We start from the raw sequence: 6,380 nt of genomic DNA, 5'->3' as shown, positions 1-6,380 counted from the left end.
AGGCCAGGGAGAGGGCTCGAAGGGTCACTAGGAAGGTGGGAGGGGGGGGGTCACAGAACCAGTGGGAGGAGCTACAGGGCCAGTGGGCGGGGTCGTGGACAATCCCAGGCGGAGGCCCCCAGAGCTCCGTCCAGGTCTTCAGGGTGCGGTACTGGAGGCTTCGCGCAGGCGTGGTTGTAGCCCTGCCCTGTCTGGTCTCACCCAAAGCCTCCGGTCACAGGTGGTAGTAGGGGTTGCACACAAGGACCGTGGCCTCAGCGATCCCCCTGGTGAGAGCGCAGCCTGTCCGCTCCGCCCCTTGGTCAGGCCTGCAGGTGGGGAGGTGGGCAGGACACGTGCTCCTGGGCCCCCTGGGGAGCAGGTACAGACATCACAGGGGTGGGGTCTCCTTCAGAGCGACGCAGGCTGTGGCATGTAAATACAGAGCGGTCAGGGATCTCGGAGAGTCAGGGCAGGGCACATGCCACCGGGACCGGGTGGTGCCTGGCTGTAACCCAGAGACCACCACGTGACCGTACACCTTTGCCGCCTTGATGATATGTAGGAAGGGACGGTATGGCATCAAAGACATGCCCGTGGGGCTTGGTGGCAGTTGGAGGCTCTGTGGGGACCCTGGCCCTTGTGCCAGTCTCAGGGGCTCCTTGGGTCGATTTCACACCCCATCAGACACTCTCTTGATAGCCTGCGGGCACAGCGCAGGGCACAGCACCCTGGAAAAGCGCGGCGTCTTTAATCCCATGCACCCACTGACTGGCCACCCACCCAGTCGCTGCGGGTTGTAATGGACTCGATGGCAGCGGGGTTGGTTTTGTTCAGTAGAAGGTGCTCTGGCTGCACTGTGGGCCAGGTATTGAGCAGAAGATCAGCAGTTCAAACCCTCCAGCTGCCCGGTAGGAGGAAGATGAGGCTGTCTGGGCCTGGCAAGATTCACAATCTCAGGAACCCCAGGGAGCAGTTCTGCCTGTCTTTGGACAGGGTCACAATGAACCACAATTGACTGCCTGGTAGTGGGTTTAGTATAGGTGAACAGCCGTTACCTGCACCGGGACACCAAAGCAGTTCGTGCCTCCAGCTTCCTGGCAGTGGTGGGACCCAGGCTACCTAGGCCTGGCTGGACCTGGGGAAGAGCCCCCCACTGCCTTCTCAGCCTGCTTTGGGTCGTCAGGTCTGACAGCGGAGAGGTTTGGGCAGTTAGTTCCTCTTCAAAGTGGGACTTGTCTGGAGGGTCTAGAGCAGTGGTTCTCAACCTGTGGGTCGCGACCCCTTTAGGGATCACCTAAAACCCCCTTTAGGGGTTTCCAAAATCATTGGAAAGCACATATTTCCCATGGTCTTAGGAACCAAGACACCACTCCTCTGTCCGTCTCCTGGCGGGTCCAACTACATGCAGATAGACCCACATACAAGTACCCGGCGAGAAGACTCTTACCCATGCTTCAAGACAAAATTTCATTTATTTGTCAATAGAAATACATATTTCACAATATATAATTACATATTGTTATGTGATTAATCACTATGCTTTAATTACGTTCGATTTGTAACAATGAAAATACAGCCGCATATCAGATATTTACATGACGATTTATAACAGTAGCAAAATGACAGTGATGAAGTAGCAACAAAAGTAAATTTTATGGGGGGGGGTTCCCCACAACAGGAGGAACTACTTAAAGGGTGGCAGCATTAGGAAGGTTGAGAACCGCTGGTCTACAGGGATGGAATGCAGAACCAGAGGAAGCCAGAACATGTATGTCAGGTCTGCTAACAAAGGCCCAGAGGGGCAGGCCGTTCTGCGGCAGCCTCAGCCCAAAGGCACCCATGTCCCCTTCCCTGGTTCGGCAAGCCCAACTCCCTGAATTAAGCACCCAGAGGCACCCTACCCTACAAGCCAGCCTCCTCCACAGAGGCCCTGAGCTTTACTTGCTCCGAGGGCTGGGAAGCCCATCACTCTGCTCCACGCTCTGGCTCCTGGTTCTGCTGCTGCTCCTCTGATGGGAGATCCAGGCGGCTCACTGCACAGGGACCTCAGGTCCAGAGGTCATGATCCACTCACCCCTGGCTCTTGCTGATAATGAGATTCCCCCCCTACTGCTTATCAGAGCGCCTTTTTTATACACTGCAGGATGGCATTCCAGGTACGACTGTAATTACTCACAGGTGAATCCTATCAGCGTCTTCCCTCACCTTCTTCCCAGACCCAGGCAGGGAAAGATCCGAAGTTGGCGGGAGTTCGAGAATTTGACTAGGAGAGCCATGTTAAAGAATGCGCGGCCCCTCCCTTATACACACCGTCAGGCATGGACACAGAGCCAGAGAACATTATGCTTTGAGAACTTAGTCAATCTTTTCTTTTTTTTAAGCAAAAGGGAAGAAATTTATTGGACCCCATATGGGAAACCCTAGAGGGGCCCAGCAACCCTACTGTGTCGGCATGTCCAGCAAAGGGTCACCCCATTCACTGTCCCCCATGTCCCAGAGGGACTCCCCTTGAGCCGAGCCCAACGCCCCAGGACTGGCTGTGGGTGGGGACAAGAACTTAGTCAATCTTACAAAGATAAACATGAAATGCCACCTTTATTTTAAGGTAAAACAAAGACAAAGAAATGTGCTTTTTACACCCACAGATAAGACTTTGAAGTGTCATATGAGGGGGTTGTGGGGACAGGGAGAGGAGGGCAGGGATTTACAGAGGGAGGGAGGAGGATGGGGACTGGGAACAAAGGAAGGATCACATTTATGGGTGGGAGTGGTTTGGGATGTGATGACTGACTTCCTGTTTTGAGATGGACTGAGAAACTATGTGGAATATACTTCTTCAAAAACCAAAATGAACTAGAAACAAAAAAGATAACACAAGAACAACCAAAAAAAAATGAGCACGCAGGGCTCACTTTCTAGCCGGACTGGGTAACAAAGAAGGGCAAGCAAAGTGGAGGGCTGGGGGTGGGCTCGGAGTCTTTAGTGGCATACAGTTCATTTCAGACCCTCGGAAATAAATCCAGACGTCCTTAGTTCCCTGCCCCCACAGTCAGCAGAGGGTCTGGGACAACAGGAAGCCCGAGACAGGACAGATGGACACATGGTGGCTGTTGAGGCGGGTGCAGGACCGGTGTGCTGCTGTTTCCCACGGGGTCATGGTGAGCAGCCAGGATCCCCTTGTCCCGGTTTGTCTGAGAAGCAGAAGAGCAGCCCCTCCGTGTTTTCCCGTGCCGTGGATGTGCATCTCTGACCCTGGACCACGTGGAGGGAAGTCTGCGTGTGGGGCTGGCCCCAGGAATGGTGTTCTAAGAAACCTGGTGGTGTGAGGGCTGGCGGTTCAAGCCCCTGCAGAGGGACCACGACACCAAAGTCTAGGCGCCCTGCCCCTGAAGATGACCACTCTTGGGGTCACTGTGAGTCGGTGTACCTGGCCTTGCCCTCACTCCCGCAGGGTTGGAGGTCAGCTCCACTGGCTTCCTGGGGAAGTGTGTGAGGAGAGGCAGATGGAGGTGGAGTCTCTTCAGAACTGCTGGCCCTGAAGTTGCCCTCCTCCACCACTAGATGGTGGGTGGTGACCACCCAAGAAAGCAAGACCCCTCCTCCCCATTCCCTCCTTCACTTTGTCACAAACACCTACTGGCCACCTTCACAAATGTCACACACTCTTAGTGAGCACCCACAGCCCACCGGGTGGTGGGCTTCCTGCTGAGGTGGGGGCAGGAACAATACAGAATAGCCCTCGAGCACCAGCCTGAGGTCCAGGTCCAGCTAGAAGAGCCGCAGAGGAAAGGCCAGCTCATCGACTTCTGGAAGTCTATGTGGACAGTGGGCAGGGGCTGGATATGGGAAAGGTGGGTGGTGGGCAGGGGTCAGACACTGGGGACAGTGGGCAATGAGAAGAGGCTAGACACTGGGGATGGTGGGCAGTGGGCAGGGGTAAGACACTGGGCATGGTGGGCAGGAGGTGGAGCTGGCTGGACAGTGGCTGCTTGATTTGGGGACTGTAAGGGGGCAGTGTGGGGCATGGGTGAGGACAGAGGCTGGGGCAGGCTGGGGGCTCAGGGGGGTAGAAGCTGTGGGAATTGTACTTCTGTAAACTGACCAGTGAGTGTCCACCGGAGGGGGGTGGGAACAGTGGGGTTGGAGAGGGAATGGCATTCAGCATTCCGGGTGGATGGGAGAGGCTGGGGGCACTGCTCTTAGGGTCAGGACCTGCTGGGGGGCCACCCGCCAGCCTGGTCACAGGGGCAGGGTTTGTTGCCAGACCCTCCATGCTGCAGGCAGAGTGGGTCTCCTCACCTGGGCCCACAGCCTTTCCTGGGGTGTGTGGGGTGCACTATGTCCCAGGTGGAAAGACAGTCACGGAGACCCCCAACTCCATGCCCTAATGTTGAACCCCGCCCCCCAACTGTGACCTCGCTTTCCTGCTGCATGCTGGCTTGGGACGTAATGGGCCCCCTCTCAGCCAGACGCCCCGTGGCTCACCACCCACCTGCCCGGGGTGCCCCCTAAGGTGGGACCCCTGCAGCTTACTGTCCAGGGTGCTCTCCTCAGCTTACCTGCCTACCTCCTGGGCTCAGAAGACTGCCTGGCCCTACAGATAGGGCGTCCTGCCACTGCTGGGCTGGGCATTCCTGAGACTGGACGGTACGTTCCTCTGCTCTCTGGCCAAAGGCTCGCCCACTGTCACCGCCCTTTGGCCTGCCCTGACCGAGGAAGGACCTGAGGTCACCAGGCCGTGGAGATGTGGGGCAGCCTGGGGTGGGGAGCAGGGGGTGCCTGGCCCTTGGAGTCTGACCCCTCCTCAACTGAGTCTGTCTGTCCTGGGCTCCACAGGATGAGGACATTCCTGGCAGGGAAGAGGAGACACAGGGCGGTTGTGGGGACCCTTCCTGAGGAAGTGGATGGAGAGGCTGGTCCCAGCCTGAGCTTCTCTGGGCAAAAGTGCGAGTTAGCCCACGTCCAAAGAAAGGTTGGCGCTGCGGCTTAGTGCTGGGCTGCCAACTGTAAGGTCAGTGGTCCCAGCCCCCGAGGCTCCCTCCTGGGAGAAAGATGAGGCCATCCCACAGTTCTCCAAGACTCAGTGCCAGACCCGAGATATGGCTGTGGGGAGGCAGGCTGCCTCGGTGGCAGTGGGTGTGTGATTTTGAAGTGCGGTCATTTACCTAATGCTAGGAACATCTACGATGGGCCGAAGGACTCTTCTGGAAGTAGTGCACATGGCCTCATACGCCCTCTGCTTTTCCGTGTTTCCCACCTACAAACCCCTGGCCACCCACTGCCAGCAAGCAGGCCAATCCCATGAGAGCACTTTGCCGACAGCCTGTACTTCTACCAGCCCTCCAGCTCCTGCAGGGCTCAGCCAGTGCCCCGTCTCTCAAGGGCTCCCACTCATCTTCCTTGACAGGGACCTGCTGTGTGGCTCTTGCTTCTCCTGTCTGCACCCTTTTCACCTTGTGCCCTTGAGGGCACAGGTTTGCAACCCTGGGAACTGGAAGGTTGGGCCCCAAGCACCTCCGCAGCATCCCAGGAGAGAAGCGCAGGCCATCTGCTTCTGTAAGAGTGTGGCCTGTGCAGGGCCTGGGGGGCACCTCTGGTGGCTGTCAGCCAAAGTCCTGAACTCCACAAATGACCTTGCCCTGCCTGGGACTGGTGAGAGGGTGGGGATGGGGAAGATGCTGATAGGATTCACCTGTGAGTCATTGTGAACCTGAGTCCCTGGAGAGCCATCCTGCTGGGTCTAAAATCAGCCCTCTGAGAAGCAGGAGGTGGGACTCTCATGACCAGTAAGAGCCGGGAGTGGAGCAGGACCTCTGGCCTTGTTCTCTCTGCAGAGGGAACCTCCTGGATCCGGAGACAGCTCTATTATCAGAGGAGCAGCAGCAGAACCGGGAGCCAGAGCGTGGAGCAGAGTGGGCTTCCTAGGCCACGGAGCAAGTAAAGATGAATGATTTTGTTCCAGGAGGCTGGCTGGTGACGTGGGGTGCCTCTGGGCACTTGATTGGGGGAGTTGGACTTGCTGACCCACCCCACGGAAGGGGAGCTGCGTGCCTTCGGGCTGAGGCTGATGCAGAGTGGCCTGCCCCTCTGGGCGTTTGTTAGCGGACTTGACACTTTGCAATACGTTCTGGTAAATAACGATCCTGGTTACACTTTGTCATTGACTTCCTTAATGAACCCTAGCATCGTGATTGCTCTCTGTGAGATTTTGCGTAGGCATTGTGATGGGCATGAGAAATGGAAAAGATCAAGTGGTGGGCAAAATGAATAGCACACACCGGTAAGCTCTGTGGATCTTCCTCCTCGCGGCCCCGTGGCCGAGGCAGTGGCAGGTGACAGTGTCAGCAGAGTGAAGCCATCAGGACAGCCATGTCAAGCATGCTGTCTCCCACTGCTGA

This window comes from Echinops telfairi, unplaced genomic scaffold (genome assembly GCF_000313985.2).
Source record: "Echinops telfairi isolate 266 unplaced genomic scaffold, ASM31398v2 ScPeMD7_7400;HRSCAF=8409, whole genome shotgun sequence".
NCBI lineage: Eukaryota > Metazoa > Chordata > Mammalia > Afrosoricida > Tenrecidae > Echinops > Echinops telfairi.
The sequence above is the reverse complement of the archived record's forward strand: the minus strand, read 5'-3'. Positions refer to the sequence as shown.